This window comes from Amphiprion ocellaris, chromosome 7 (genome assembly GCF_022539595.1).
Source record: "Amphiprion ocellaris isolate individual 3 ecotype Okinawa chromosome 7, ASM2253959v1, whole genome shotgun sequence".
Taxonomy (NCBI): domain Eukaryota; kingdom Metazoa; phylum Chordata; class Actinopteri; family Pomacentridae; genus Amphiprion; species Amphiprion ocellaris.
In genome coordinates, this window is record NC_072772.1 from 19325292 (window position 1) to 19341000 (window position 15709).

Here is a 15709-nt window from a genome sequence, read left to right on the forward strand (position 1 = left end):
CAGACCTGCAGATTGCCTAAATCATAATACATACTTGTCTATACTGTGTGGGAACCCTGGAAAATTGTTAGCTGCAGTTCTGCTTGGCTTGGCTTATAAAACTTGATAAGAAAAAGACTTGTTTTTTTCCATCAGACAAACACGCTGCCAGAAACAGAAGCACAAATATGGCATCAACGGTGCTGGCTTCCAGTCAGAGCTGCAGAATGAAAGGGAAAATGACAAAGAAGGAATAATGAAAACTGAACTTCTCTATACTTCGAACCTTCCTCAAAAACTTTTTCCCCTCTTCACTTGCCAATTTCAAGTATGAACAAACATCTGGTTTCTCCTTGTGGGAATAGTATCAGTTTGCCACTTCATACATTAACTGCTATTTGGAAACTAAACAAAGATTGCAGTGAATTAGACATGTAAGTTTTCTTTCTTTAGTCTGAACGCTGATGGTCAACAGGCTGAGATGATGACACAGTCCAACAGCAGCCAGTCAAAACGGTCGGTTGAAATCATTGGTTCATAGACCACCTCACCAGCTCAGTGTTTGGTTACTGCAAAGATTACTCACTACCCCCTGAGAAAAGAGTGTAAATAGTACACTGTGCACTCAATAACAATTTCAAGAGCTTTGTGTCTTTTTGATGAAATTCATGACAAATCCTCCAATGACTAATAGGAGGATCTACTGAAATTTACTGCTGACTTCCTGTAAAGGCATGCAGTAACTACTCACTGTTAGTCACTCCCCTCTTCACCGAGCAAACAAATATGATGCAATTCATATTTTATAAGTCTATAAGAAAATGCAACATGCTGAGCTTTCCCAGCAAGCAGGCTGAAAGCCTCGAGCTGCTTCCAAACACAGGTGCAGAGTTTCCCTGTATGACCGAGCTGTTCCGGATCTGCTGCACTTACATTACTCTTTGTCCTCTATCACTCTTTCCTGTATGCAATCTCTCCAATGTTTTTCACACTCCCCTATAGTTTCTTGGGAAACAACTCTGCGTGATTTTTCCAGGGAAAGTACAGAACAATAACTCGTACTGACCCACCAGAGGAGGCAGATACAGATGCTGTGTGTGTACAACGGGTTGAAACACGTTAAACGATTAAAGGATCAGAAGAGGACGACATAATTTGAGGCTACTTCAACTTGATAATTTTGTGCAGCCATGCACAGAGCTCACCAAGTCTGTTCAACAGGAAACAGTGCTGCCTACTTATAAAGCAAAACTGCCAGATAGATGCTTTGTTATGTTTGAGATTATTGGTGTAATTGTACACTAAATCGATGATTTGCTTTGTACACAAAATGTAGGGTTACAGTTAATTTTTGGTACAGAAGGAATTTTGTGCTGAAGTTCAGAGTAGGCTTCACATTGTAGCTGGTCCACTGACTGGTACGGCATGAACAGAGAAGCTACATACTGCTGGTGAACATAACTCACAAAATTAAAGAAAATGGCACGTTGTCTGCCCAAGTTTAAAGGCTAACCCCACTGGCATTCTGTAGCCGATAACTGATGACAATTTGTGCACTGCTAAAAGTTTATGAAAGTCACAATCTAGAAGCTTCACGAGTGAGAGTACATGAACATCAAGACTATTGTGACAACTACTATTTGGATCTAAGTGCGTACTGAACCCAGGAAGTCTCTTATCAAGCGTAATGTACAATTACACCCCTATTAGAGACAGGTTTACATTTCACACATTGAGCGCTCCACACTTAGAAAGCCATCAGCCACATTTTCCTAACTGACAAAAGGCAGACCTAAATTAGTTTGGCCTCTGATCATGATGCACGGCAGCTAAGCCATTTTCACAGGTTATGGTGTTGCATTTCTTGTTTCCATTTAAATGCCACAAAGTAAATACAGAGTGAATTGTGGAGAAGTGAAAGTGGAAGCAAGAAAAAATGTCAGACCACAACATGATGAATGGGCAACAGCTCTGACAACAACACACAAGACTGAATACTCTCAACATGAAGCACTTACTGACAGACAAAATCATTTGCAGAACAATACCTCATGACTACAGCCCATGAAGACAGACAAGCTCTCCATTTCCATTTTAATTAATTTATACCTCGAAAGATGACGCATGGAGCCATTTCAGGATAGATGAGGGGTCCCATTATCATACAGCATAATGCATTCACAGACAAAGAGATTGTAGTCACAGAGGCTATCGATCATTCAATTGACATTTATGAATCTGTAACATAGATGCAAAATAAAAGTTCCGAGTGCTCATACACGCACAGATTTTGCTGGAATATACTCAGGCATTCACAGTCAGTGTGGAAATACTGGAGAAAACAATAAGAGAGAAAAAGTGAGTGGGAAACGTGATTCGTGGGGATCAAGAGAAGCAGAGGAGAAAAGTGTGATGAGAAAAAATTGTTTTAGATTTAATTATGTTCCAGATAACATTCACAGATTCACAGTGACCAATTAATCTCTAACACATAGAATGACATAAACACATGCACACTCAGTTCTAAATGTGTAATCAGTCAATACTGCACTTCCAAGTCTATTATTACATGATTACGTGAGAGTTTTTAAGCATGGTGCTGAGAACAGGACATGTTTGAAGTCCCCTGTTGCTCATTTAGATTGATAATGCAATAATATTTTACTAGAAATTAAAAAGCAATTAACAAAGGAAAATGTATTTGCAGGTGTTGTCTGCTGTGCACAGCCTACAAAATAGTATAAAACTGATTTTAAAAAATGTCAAAATCTACATTGTGATAGATTATAGCCATATCAACAATGCAGGAATCCAACCAGAGGGTTTTCTGGACAGAGAGGAAAGTGGTCCCATCAGTCTCTCTATAAAAACCCTTTGGGGATATTTGATGTCATGCACATTGAGCTGCTGACATCAGAGCGGCACTTCCAGCTGGTGAATATCAAACTTCAAATTAACTTTACCCCCAGTGCTTGAATGGCAGCACTGCCTGTGCCCTCCTGTGTAGAAAGCTGCTCCTCTTTCTGTCGTGCACACACATGCGTAACTGATTAAGCTCTTTATCAATAACACATGCAGTAAAAAACACAAACATGGTAGCCATACAAACTAGAGCTGTTTTCACCCTGACATTGCGACATACTGGTTAATAACTGGAAGATGAACTAAGAGACCATTCCAACACTGTCATCTGCTACCAAGCGGCCAACAAATCCTGACAGTACAGGAGGTATAGCTTCACATATTCAATGTACGACCTAAATCCCTAATTATATTATTGTTAAAATACAGGCAGTCCTCAGCTATTCAACAGCCGTGAAAGGCCTACACATAAAGAGCAGTTATAAAAGGAAAAATAGTTTTTTTTAATCTAAGAAATGTAAGAAAATAGTCAAACATTTCAGTTACAATTTTCTAAAGCCAAAAGTGTAGGAGTGGGTAATCATATGATCTTTTAGGGTAGAATCACAAGCTCAATCCCAATTTTCCCCACATGATTTCTTGCGCATATGGCTACTTGAGTACAAAGCATGCCAATTTAACTCAAGGCGAATTTCACAAATCTCCAAATCTTTGCATCCTGTTCCTCTCCGATTCGGTTTCTGAATGTTCTTACTGGATTTGATGAGTTGCATCAGCACTGCTTTGTCAGTTGCTAAACTTTTACCCATTAGAACTAGTTGGATAATCAATATCGGCCGCTACAGAGCGCACAGAATCACCAAATAATGTGCAGCTTCTGCACTCAAAGGGACTTCAACATGAATCCAGATGCTACAGACACATGGTAGTGGTAGTTTCAGAAGTTTAAAACTCATCAGTGGAAGATGAGAGTTGCCCCCTGAGGTGCCAAACTCTGACAATGTACTGCAAGATGTTTTTAAGTTACTATTTCAAATGTGCAGCCCCAATTAACCCTATACAGCACAACAATGACACCCCTAGCAGGAAGAACATCATAAAACGCACTATGTTGTAGATGAAGCTACATTACTTATCAAATTTATTAATGTAGGAAGCAAAAGCAACTTCAAAAATAAAATATAGCAAGAAAACAGCTTAAATATGACAGAGAAACTTACATTGCCTCTGACTTCTGCGGCGTAATGAATCAATTAAGGGATTAATAGAATGCCGATGAAGACAAAGCTCATGCAATTAACTTATACAATTAGTGTAAACTGTAACACACTATATTCACAGTCTTCACAGTATCAGATAAGAAGGATACCCAACAATGCTTCTTTCAGGCTGCTATTCTTCATTTTTTGGTTTCTATAAAATAAAAACAAAGCAAGTTACACCTCCAAGATGCGTAGCGTGTCCTGGTCGTCCTAGTTGTGTCACAGCCAATCATGACTTTGCTTAGTTCACATGGAGTAAGACCATTTGGACACTGCGGTTATTTATCTATTTAATGATGCGATCTGTACGTATCCTCTAAAAAGCTGATCTAATGCTAAATTGGGATTGTCATAAGATAACGTACGATCATCACATCACCCTCCCCTACAAAAAGTGACTTCTCAAATGTGTGCCCAGCCTACTGTCCCAAATTTCAAAATATTCACTTTTCATTGATGTAAACCTAATTAAAACCAGAGGATATCCACACTGCAGAAGCTGAAAAAACAAAGTGTTTGGTACTTTTGTGTGAAAAATGTCAAATGATTTCTTACTTGCATTTGAAAATAATTGCCAGTTACTTTGTATCATTCAACAAAATCAACTGAGTGCTTCAGCTCTAAATTAAAGAAGTGGCCACGTCCTTACACCAGCAGCAACAAAAAAGTGACCGAGAGTCATTAATTGTAAATGAGCTCTCGGAGATAGAGATATTTGGGGCATCAGGAGTCAAGGTCATGGTGTGGCAAAAAGAGGACATGACACTGCTGTCACATTTAAAATGTCAGAGTCATAAAATGGTAGTCTAATGTTAAAAAAAAAAAAACTAAAGCGTTTTCAAACACGTAATACACATTACCAAATATGAGCATGTGGAAATCTTTTCCAGAAAAAACAGACTGTCACCAGCTCAGGTATGACAATGTTTGAGCAGGAAGAGGAAAACAGCCTTTGCTTTTTAAAGTACAGCACACTCTGTAGATAAAAAATTGCCAAAGCAGAAGCAATAGGTTTAACATTAACATGGCAGGAGGGATGAAAAGCAGGAAAAGTAAACAAAAGAAGGTCAGGGTTGATGAAGAGTATCGGTGAAGAGATGAGAGCTAAGGACAAGTAAAGGAGGAACATGGAGGAGAGATGAGAGGACTTATGACAGAGGAGAGAAACACCGATAGGGCAAGTGAGTGATGGGTGATGATGGGAAACCTGAGAGGAAAAAAGAAAGTCCAAGAATGAAGTCATAAGATGTGACATATGATTCATGTGATTAAGAGATCTGAAGGTAGTGAAAGAACTTATCAAGTACTAAATACAGCTGCTACAAACCAAGAACAATCTCTGCTTCATCTCCCCCATGTTTGACTTCAGTTTCCATCTCCTCCACTTCTTTAAAAAGCAGATCTAGATATCAGCTCAGTTATTTTCCTCAGCTCTGAGCACAGAGATTGGATGCAAGGAAGAACTGGCATTATTAAAGATGCAGCTGGACCAGAATCCATGGTACAAACTTGTTATCTCTCGCGAGGGAGGCAGTGACGTGAAGGTGGTTGGTAGCATGACAACTATTGTTAGCATATCAAACACAAGCAGCCAATCTTAATGCAAGCAACCCCCACCATAACACACAAGCAGATATATACACATACATCTTAAAGGCACCTTAATGCAGACTACTAATGCAGGGACTTTGAAGTAGCACTAACTCAAACACACAAACAGTGTGCTATCTGCACCCCAGCATCAGAGCACCAATTGCTGGCAATGACTACATGGGTCTGAGCATTCACGTATGTGCACAAACAAATGATAACCTGAGATCTGTCATCTTAATATGTGTTACAGGGATGAATAAAATGGTTTGCTGCAGGCAGGGCCATATGGATAAAAACTCGACTGCAAGTTTGGCATTCACACTTTTACTGAGTGTGATTGCATTATCATCTGCACAGACTGAAGATTACACTAAAACATACTATATTGACATCGATTTTTAATTATTAGTAATATTGATTCAATGACAAAAGACTAGACAAGCCAAGAGAAAGACAAACAGAGGTTTAACTTGCTGTCTGACAGTCAACAAGGATAACAAGGGTTTAGAGATAGCTGTAAAGCAAACAGTGGTGTGAAAGGATGACCAAAGTCAGCCACACTATAATCCAGAGAATAAGACAGTGGTTAAATCCTGACGTGAACATATGCACTGCATTCCAATGTATGTTTCTCAGAGTTCTCCCTCTTTTTTTTCCTTCTACAAGAAGAAAAGCTGACAACACCCATGCAAAGCTAAACAAAAACAGCTCGAGTGTCAGTTGCAACTTTTTATCAACCACATTTCGAATCCATATTCTGAGCATGTAACAAGATGGTTGTGTCATTATGGATTCAAAGTTTGGTGAAAGTGTTTGTTTTTCTGCAATGTTGAGTCTGCCTTTGAGTTACTACTAATTTAGACTACTAACTAGATTTAGAACTTGACCAGAATGGACATGGTAAACAGGCTGGAGCTTTTGAGTGCAATTTTTAACACAGGAGGAGGGGTTCTGTGAAAAGACGTTGCATTTTTCAGCCCTTGTCTGCTTTAGTTATTTTAGAGGCTTCAGATGGTTGAAAGCATTGGGAATTCATGGGTTTTCAGTCAAGATCTGTGTTTTTTAATTACTTTTTATTCATTTAAGTTGGCATATATTTTTAGTCTACTTGTTAAGCTTGCAATATGCAACATTTTTTCCACAAATAAACCATTGATATAGCAGCAAACAACTATCTGTATGTAAAGACAAAGGAGAGCAATGGCATCTTCAGCATCCTGAAGTCATACTCCTTTTGTATGTGTTGTTATCTGAGATTCTCTGTTCTATGTTTGGGAAGCCAAATGCATGCATGCGAGTCCCTTTATTACTCCACCAAGGAACATGGCGGAGTTATGTGACAATCGGCGCACGTTCGTCTGTGAATCTGTCTGTCTGTCCGTGTGAAACATTACTCAAAAACGGACTAACGGATTTGGATGAAATTTTCAGGGAAAGTCAGAACTGACACAAGGACCCACTCATTAAATTTTGGCAGTGATGTGGCTTGTAGTCTGGATCCACAGCTTGGTTAAGGATTTCCCATTGGGAGATATAGCTGCCGGCACGGCGTCGCTGTAACCACAACGTGAACACTGTGTCAGTTACCTGCTGACGATCACATGATTGTGATCCTACAACAAACTGACTGTGATTTATCAGTTGGAAATCATACAAGTAACAATTGGTTAAAATGTGGGCTGTTTCTGAGTCCCATCAATTCCTGCCGCCTGCTACATATTTAGGTCACGCAATGTAGCAAACCCCAGCCAGACAATGATGAAGCTCTTGATGTTTCACAAAGCCTTTATTAACGCTCATCCGTCAGCCTTATTTTGAAAACAAATTCACCTTTCTGTCCTTCACTCCTTTTTTCAGGAAACACCATAGGAGCTTGTCCCCATTCCAGCTAGGTGCTTTTAAGTTTAGACACATCCTTTGCTAGACAGGAACAGCGTGGAACTGTTTTCTTTCATCTTTATGTGAATTTTCGGACTTTTCGGCAGCGTCTTGGTCATGTCAAGAAACCGCTTCTTAGATAAACACTTCCTGTGCTGCTGGAATGGTTACAAAATAAAAGCCTGTACCATTACAAATACGCCTCCAAAATACGAGCCTGGAGGGAACGGTTATTTTAACACTAGCAAAACAAAGGCTGGCCAAAAGTGATGAACTAGTAATTTACATGTGATTCGATGTAAATACATAACATGCACATGCGTAACACATGCCTGTGCTCAGCACAAGGTGATCTTTTATTAAAGATTTCATCCATCGGAAATGATACATTAAGTGAGCAGCCTTGGCGGAGTACTGCGCTCTCTGAGTGTTTTTCTTCTTTGAAACTGTGGGCTCTCCTGGCACTTATTAACAGGATGACAGTGGTCACCAACACCACATAAAAAGTGCAGCCCAGCATTTAGCCAGTATCCCTCAATATCAAAGCAGCATTTTACTTGTGTATCCAGTTTGCTCCAGTTGCTTGTGGAAACAGACATACATGGACTGGAACAGACTCAAGTGGAGTGACAGGGAGAGGTAAAGATAACAATACCTGAGTTAAGAAGTCACTAAAATCATACAATGTATTTTAGAATGCTAGTGTGAGCTTATGGGTGAGGCTTGTGTACACAACCTTTGTGGTTGTAAATGAAAGTGAAGAGAGAGGGAAGGTGTGGCCCGAAACGCCAATTCATTATGCTGTGATGCTCTAGCAATATCCAGTGGTTCTGAATGTTGCACACAGGACCTTTACAGTACTGTACTTAATTTTTTTTTGTTTTACTGTGTTCCTTTACAGACTTGACAAAAAAGTTTGCAAAGTGAGATATAAATATAGGTAGTTGTTATTTTGACAATTCCACAGAAGGCCAATTTAGAGCTTCTGCTTCCAAAGACGGACAAAACAGAAACTCAGGACCTGCTGCTCCATCCACATTTCCGACCCAGCCAAATAGTACCCGCAGAACCGACTGGCGAGCTAACACAATGCCACAGCTAAAGACATTAACCTCATTTTGCCAAATCAGCATTTCCTGGTGCCCGCTTTTGTTCCCTTCCTCCCCAGCCCAACACTTCTCACAATCTCTTCCTCTGTTGAGGATTTGTGGTGCATGAAAGTGGCAGATCTGTGGCCACAGCTTGTTTACTGTTTGAGACATTTTCCAAACACGAGAGCAAGGCAGGTGAATGATGCAAGATGATCACGTTTGACTTTTTCATATCAAACAGTCTGCATTAGATTACGTACTATCGCATCTCACATAATGTGACATGCAGTGAAATTGGATGATTGCTTTTGATTGCAAAGAGCAGGTTCTCTTAGTATATCACGCCTGTGAAACATCATCAGGAAGAAAAGGCAAGAAGAGATTGTGTGACTTCCAAATCAAATAGAGAGTGCTACAAGTGGACAAGTTAAAGTTTAGTTGAAGATGAAAAACAGCAGGGGACCTAATTTCCTCTGACTGAATCGTATTCCAGTTGTTATAATGTTTTGATCATTTGGTTTCCTGACACTTGACAAGTACCAGTGAGCTACCCCAAGCTTCGGAAAAACCATAATTAACATTGCAAAGTACAGACTGATGATAATGTTTAAAAGAGTTTCATCTCGTGGTTGAATTGCTTTGGAAACCCCTGAACGCCCACACCCCTCTGACACAGGAATTAGGAGGGTGTCTGTGACCAATCTTTTCTGTTCTTTTCAAACCCAATAATCCAACATTCTCACTTTGCCTTAAAATGAAGTGAGAAATAAGTAAGGCTTTAAGTTAGGTTATTTTATCAGCAGTTCTTTCAGACCCAAAAACTTCAAATACAGAAGGAATTGTCAGATTTTTAACTATCCGGCTCCTTAAACTGATGAGATGTGAAGTGCAGTTCTCTTCAGTGATATTTCTGTAACAATCACTTTGCAAAGAATAAACATGATTTTTAATAAAAATATCCCAATTTTATATGTCATTTAAAAATCAGCCAAGCATAAACCATGCACACTAACTTAATTCTATACAAAACTAAAAAGTCTGCACTTCTCAGCGCAAACAAGAAGTTATTAGTGTCCCTGCTGCATTTCTTATTCAGCTGAACTGGGCTGAATATATTGCAGTAAACAGAATAAGACAACAGTGAGTAAAAACAAAACGTGGCGGGAGCAAATTGTCCAGAAACAGCATGGGGTTCCGCACTTTAATCGACACTGCAACTCCATGCTACTTAAGATGAGTGGATTTTCACTCTGCCTTTTGAGAACAGCTGCTCTGTATTGAGACTGTTTTAAATTGTGTTGGACAACATGTCATATGTATCATGTCTTATCTAGTATAACCCGATGCTTAGGCCTACTCGGCTCAGCCTGCCAGGTTAGGTACAGTGTTGTTTGCAGTGTAAGACGATGCAGAAAATCCACTATCATGTGCCACTGTCCCACCGCTCAGCCACTCACATGTATGAAACACTACACTGAGGGTCCAATGCAACAGCCATGCTGAGAAGGACAGGATGAACAAATACAGTCCTTGCTGTTTTACATTCATAAATAAAAATTTCTAGTCAACAATGAAATAAAACAGAAAAAGTGACTTGAGTTCAATATAATTATTCAAAGTTTTATTCATAGAAGTAGTTTAATACACGAGTCATCTTAAAATAGAAACGAATAACACGAACAGCTACATAACTTTTCAACACACAACTACAGGAATTAGTGCCACATTGAATTTCATTTGAGACATGCCACAAGTTTGACATTTCATTTCATTCAGACACTTCCTCTGGGACAAGCGGACGCCCCGAGAATGCGTTAGCACACAGTCAAGAAGACTTCTGGAAACTGTCAGCGTGAAATAAGCCCCACAGCAGAGTTACTAAGAAAGATAAGGGATACCGAGAAAATATCATGGACACAACAAGAGGTCAAGAGACAAGAGTGGCCCAAGAGAAGAGAAGAGACATCTTACCATGAAAGCATTTCTACCAACAGTCAGGCGGCTCTCACACAGCAATGTGAAGGCGCAATCACAGCAGCCAAGCAGAAGATTGGGAATACTTGCTCCTCAGTCTGTAGTCCAAAATGAGGTCCGCACACAGTCAACAGCCAGACGAGTGTGGGACAGGGCAGAGACAGACAAAAAGAGTGTGTGTTTGTGTATGTCGGTAAGTCGGTGAGTTCCTGCTTGTGACGCGAGGATGGGGAAAAACAGCTTGGCTCCAGTTCCCAGCTAAGACAGGAAAACAGCTGCTGGAGGGAGGAGAGAAGGGAGAGAAAGATAGAGAGGGAGGACGAAGGGGAGGGCTTAGCGTGGAGCACACTCAAAGTCTTTCCCAAGCAGTGCAAAACCACCCACTCTCTCACAGATGCACTGACTGTGCTCCTCTAGAAGAGGAGACTGTGGAAAGAAATGTGGGCGCACGCACACTTCTCCCATCTTTGCAGATTAACAGCTCATATCCACTTGGCTCTGCTCAACTGGACAATGGACACTAAGCCAGTCAAAGCGGAGTGTTGAAGAAAGTGCCAGACCCTAGATATGTGCTGTATTAAATCCATCAATTGCATCTCAGTCTAAAGTCTAGCAAAGGAATCTGCTGACTGTCATAGCATTGCATCAACAGTGTCAGCAGCAAGCTAACTGTTGTCATTTCATTTAAGGGTTTTGCCCCACTTATATTCGGATAATTAACAAGAAATGCAGTCAAATAAGGTAACAGAGACCCATTGCCTGTATTGTGCGCAGACCAATCATGCTTACTCATCCCCTCAAGGCCCATTGTGAGACAGGAAAAACCCTGCTTTGTTTACCATCTGTCTTCACTGTAACTTCAAGGCAGAAGTCCATTCCAAAAGCAAGTCGCTTTCAGGGAGTTTATTTCTCATTTCTGTCTCTAGAGTGCTTTGGCAGCTCCTGGACTCCCAACCAGCTGACATTATATGCATTTTTTGTGACATCAAGCAGACTTCTTATTAAAGTTCAGAAAGACTGATGTCTAACTTTCCTATAGTCACATTCTACCTATTTTCTTCTCGACATGGACTTTTTCTAATAACTAGTACAGATCTAACTAGCACAGATCTTCAGCTGTTTTCACTTTGTCTTCATGTGTGTTCATTTCACTTCCCACTAGCACATAGCACTGCGTCGATTCACCATGTTTATTTTGGAACTTGGGGTGTATGTAGCATTTTCTATTAATCTTAAGGAGGACATTCACATTTATGTATTTGTTTTAAACAATTCTGATTTATTTTATGTCACCGCAACATGCTTTTTTTCCCACTGTAAAATACAGAAAAATCAACAAGGAATGTGGGCTTACACTAACTGGCAACAGTGGTTTTTGCCAGTTTATGCTGAATGCGGATAAACTTTTTTTAATAAACTATCCTGTGTTTGCGTTTTAGTGGTCTCACTAAAACTAATAACTGTTACATGTCTGATGCATTCTGTTTTTTTCTTTGCCACTGTGTAGGGCTTGTCACATTTTTTTGTGCCTTATAAAAGGTGTTTTGATTTAGGTTTCAAGAAAAATTCTGTGGCATTCCAGTATGTAAGATGTATTTATACTATAAGCTCAGTTATGACAAGGTACTCCACCCAATCCTTTTTTCCTCTTCCTCTCTCCTTGGTTTTGACACCATCCCCTGCTCTTTACCTATGTATCCATGCTTCTCTCGCTCTCATCTTTCTCCCCTGGGAGACAAGAAAGCCCTCTTCTCACTTGTTACCTCCTCCCTCCTTAGCAAACGCACAACAGCATTCCTCTCTGCCTGCTTGCACTCTCCAGTCTTACCAGGGTTTATGCTGAGTTCTGCATACATTAACGCACTACGCAAGAAAAATCACACTGGAGCTTTCACTGTACAAAAAAAAAAAATGCCCACTCACTATATTCATAACAGATTCAACAGCATCCACGCTGAAGGTTACCGCTGCTCGCCGCAGGACTACCTTGCTTTGACGTGTCCTGGTGTATTGACAGTGAAGCAAGATGCTGACAGACCTCAAGCAGAGATCAAAAAAGGTTGGTCAGAAATACACTCGATAGACATCTGTGTTTTGTCGGTTTGTATGCTCATTTCGAGGCACATATGATTAGAAAAAGTGAAATGGACATTTTAGTTGTCTTATTAACTGCAACACCAAGAATCAAGAAAAGACAGACACAAAAAAATTTAAACGTGCAAAAGAAATAAGGTGGTGAACATCAGCCAAGTTAAAGTACTGTAATACCAAGGTGGAAAAAAACAGAATAAAACAAACTGCATCATGATGGTACACATTAAAACCATTCTCCTTTCATCCATCATGAAGTAGATGGATGACTTTACAATGTGCAGATCAAAGAGTCCCGTCTGCCAAGGTAGTGAGTCAATAATAGGCCCATTTGTCAAAATGACTTCCTCTTCCTCAGACAAAGACACGCCCAACAGCCAAGGTTGAGTAGCAGTTTGCTGTCTCCATGTCTGCGTTTACCCAAGAGAAAAATCTGTTGGCAACCACGTGTTGGAAGCAGCAGCCAAAGTTAACTCTCTCTGAGAAAGCAGTTCTTTGTGTCCACACACACTCAATCACAATCCAAACACCACAGACATAAAAGGTAAACCTGCCTCCATGGTTCATCCCAAGAGCACAGGAGAGTCATTTTATGGCTAAGATTCATCACAAGATTAGTAGAGCAGTTTTGACTTTTTTAACCTCAAAGTGGCAAGAAAATGATTTTCATTACAACAAAGAAATCATGGATACAAACTGTGCATAAGTCACTGCATAGCTATCTCTATCATCAATGTAAAGAGATAGAATATATTTAAAATTAAGCATCTCAGCACTGATTATTGGCTTTGATGCTAAGTGGTTAGCATTTTCATCAGCACCACATCGGCACACAATCATTGTGTCTACATGGATGTTTTTAGACTACTTAGGTCTCCACGCACAATGTAATACCAAAATGAGCAGTAAACTCTGAATTCCCGATGTGCAGTATACCTATGTGTTAGCCCTGCGACAGATTGGTATTAAAATACTGGTGGTTTGTCCATCCCTGCCTTTAGACCTGTGCAGACTGAGATAACCTGCAGTCTCCCAATGGAAAATAAGCAGGAATGGGCAGACTGAGAGTATAAATATTTTTGCTCTGTTCAAAACTGTATTTTGGACATGGTTCACAATGCTTACCTATCATAATCTCATAGGTCTGATAATTCTTGCACAGTGCACTAATGTGTAGTCTACTGAGTCTCTGAGAACAGATTATTAACGTGATTATTATGCTCAAGTAGGAAGAGACATTCATTGCTCATTTCAGAGCATGAATGGAAAACAGTTGGAGAATGAATTAAAAAAAGACAATCAACATTAGAGCTCACTGTGAATGACTAGTTGATCATTCGATGGACAAAACCAATAAGCAATTATTTTTATATAGAAAAACTATTGAACATCTGATAGTTCCTGGTTCACAAATATGGCAAATTGTTGCTTTTCTTTCTGTACATCACAGAAAATTAAACATTTGGGGGTTATGAACTATTAATCAGACATAACATTACAACTCATGGGCTCTGGGATAGTATGGCAGACAATTTTACTGTATTCTGATGATTTATGGACAGTAGCCTTAAATTTTAGATTAAAAAAATTACTGATTCATTAATAATCAAAACAATCAGTTAATCTTTCAGCATTATTCCCCTGCTGACATCTGCAGTTGCAATTAAGGTATAGAGGGAAAACTTTTAGACTGGTGAAGCTATAAAGGTCTTCTGTTTAAACATAGCTGTGGAGTGAGACTGGAAACCTGGCAGGATGAGCTACTGGTTACTTCAGCTATGACTTGCATCTTTGTCATGCTTTCATCAGCCTGCACATGCACATACACACCCAGATCACAAACAGCCCCTTCACAAGTTAATGTGATTAGAAAATAGGCTGCACACATATTACAAGTGGGACTGCATAAAGCCTGCTGTCATTGTCTGACAGTCCACTTCCAACTACCGTATATTGGACAAAGTCTGGTGCTACTTTGGTTAGAATGATAGCGGAGGGATCTATTGTGAGCACTTCTGTCAATTAATGTGGAAAATAGGGAGAATGACTAGGTAGAGGGGGTCACCGGGTTCACTTTAACTGACTTTATCCTGATGGGGAAATTCCAGTTGCATTGCTGTCCCATTCTCTGTAAGGACACAAAGACAAGACTTGCTGGTGCTGAATGGTAGTTCTGGGTGCTGAAACTTCAGAAGTTTAATGTAGCCAAACGAAATCAACACAGTAGAAACACGTCTGCCATAGTGCATTGCAAGAACTGCTAATTGTTTAAGTTATCTCCACTGAAAATTAGATATTTTTCTAGTTGCGTTGGACTCAAAAACAAATAAACAATAAAGTGGCTGTCTATGATAGTGCCGGTTCAGAGTGCACCCTTCAGCTCCAAGTATAACTGCCTAAATGAGCTTGAGACTCCAACAAACCTCGACAACAGCTGCCTTGAGAGAGCTGCTATGCCTCTAAGACAACATCTGAGTAAAGCTAATTAGCTATGAGCCAGGGTACAGTAAAGATGCTTAGCAGGGTTCGGTCTCCCAGATAGTTGAGAAAAGATACACTAGCTTATGGGCGTTAACTTGAATGCATGAGTTTTGGACAATTTTGTGCAGACGTGTACTAGGTATTTGTGAATTCCAAACTAATTCTATTCTGTGGGGAAAAGCCGACAACAACAGGTCCTCCTGCACATGTTTTGATTGAGAGTGTGCATAGAGGGGAGGAGTTGTAGGAAGACAAGTGTGTTGTGTGTGTTCACACAGAGATGCACAGCTCTACAGTAAAATTGGATTTTAGCCATTTTAAGTAGTAAGAAAAAAAAGTCAATATGTGGCGGTCAGTGTTGATATTGTGACAGGCTGCCACAAATAAATAAATGTATGACTCTTTTTCAAATAGTGTTGAACACCTCCATCAAATATATCAGCAATCACCACTTGGAAAAATTCAGCCCTAGAAACAACACAAAATTTCTAAACATCA

General features: G+C 39.9%; 1 protein-coding gene across 6 annotated transcripts in view; it reads right to left on the reverse strand.

Annotated features, from left to right (window-relative positions):
* Nucleotides 1-15709, reverse strand: part of LOC111582346 (SPRY domain-containing SOCS box protein 4) — a 48183-nt gene that overhangs the window by 18598 nt on the left and 13876 nt on the right. For 3 of the 6 annotated variants that reach the window (XM_055012426.1, XM_055012425.1, XM_055012424.1), the window contains exon 3: nt 10637-10914. The exons of the other annotated variants lie outside the window; for them this stretch is intronic. The gene's annotated coding sequence lies outside the window, so the exon portion shown is untranslated. The remainder of the gene's footprint in view (nt 1-10636; nt 10915-15709) is intronic. 6 annotated transcript variants of the gene reach the window in all.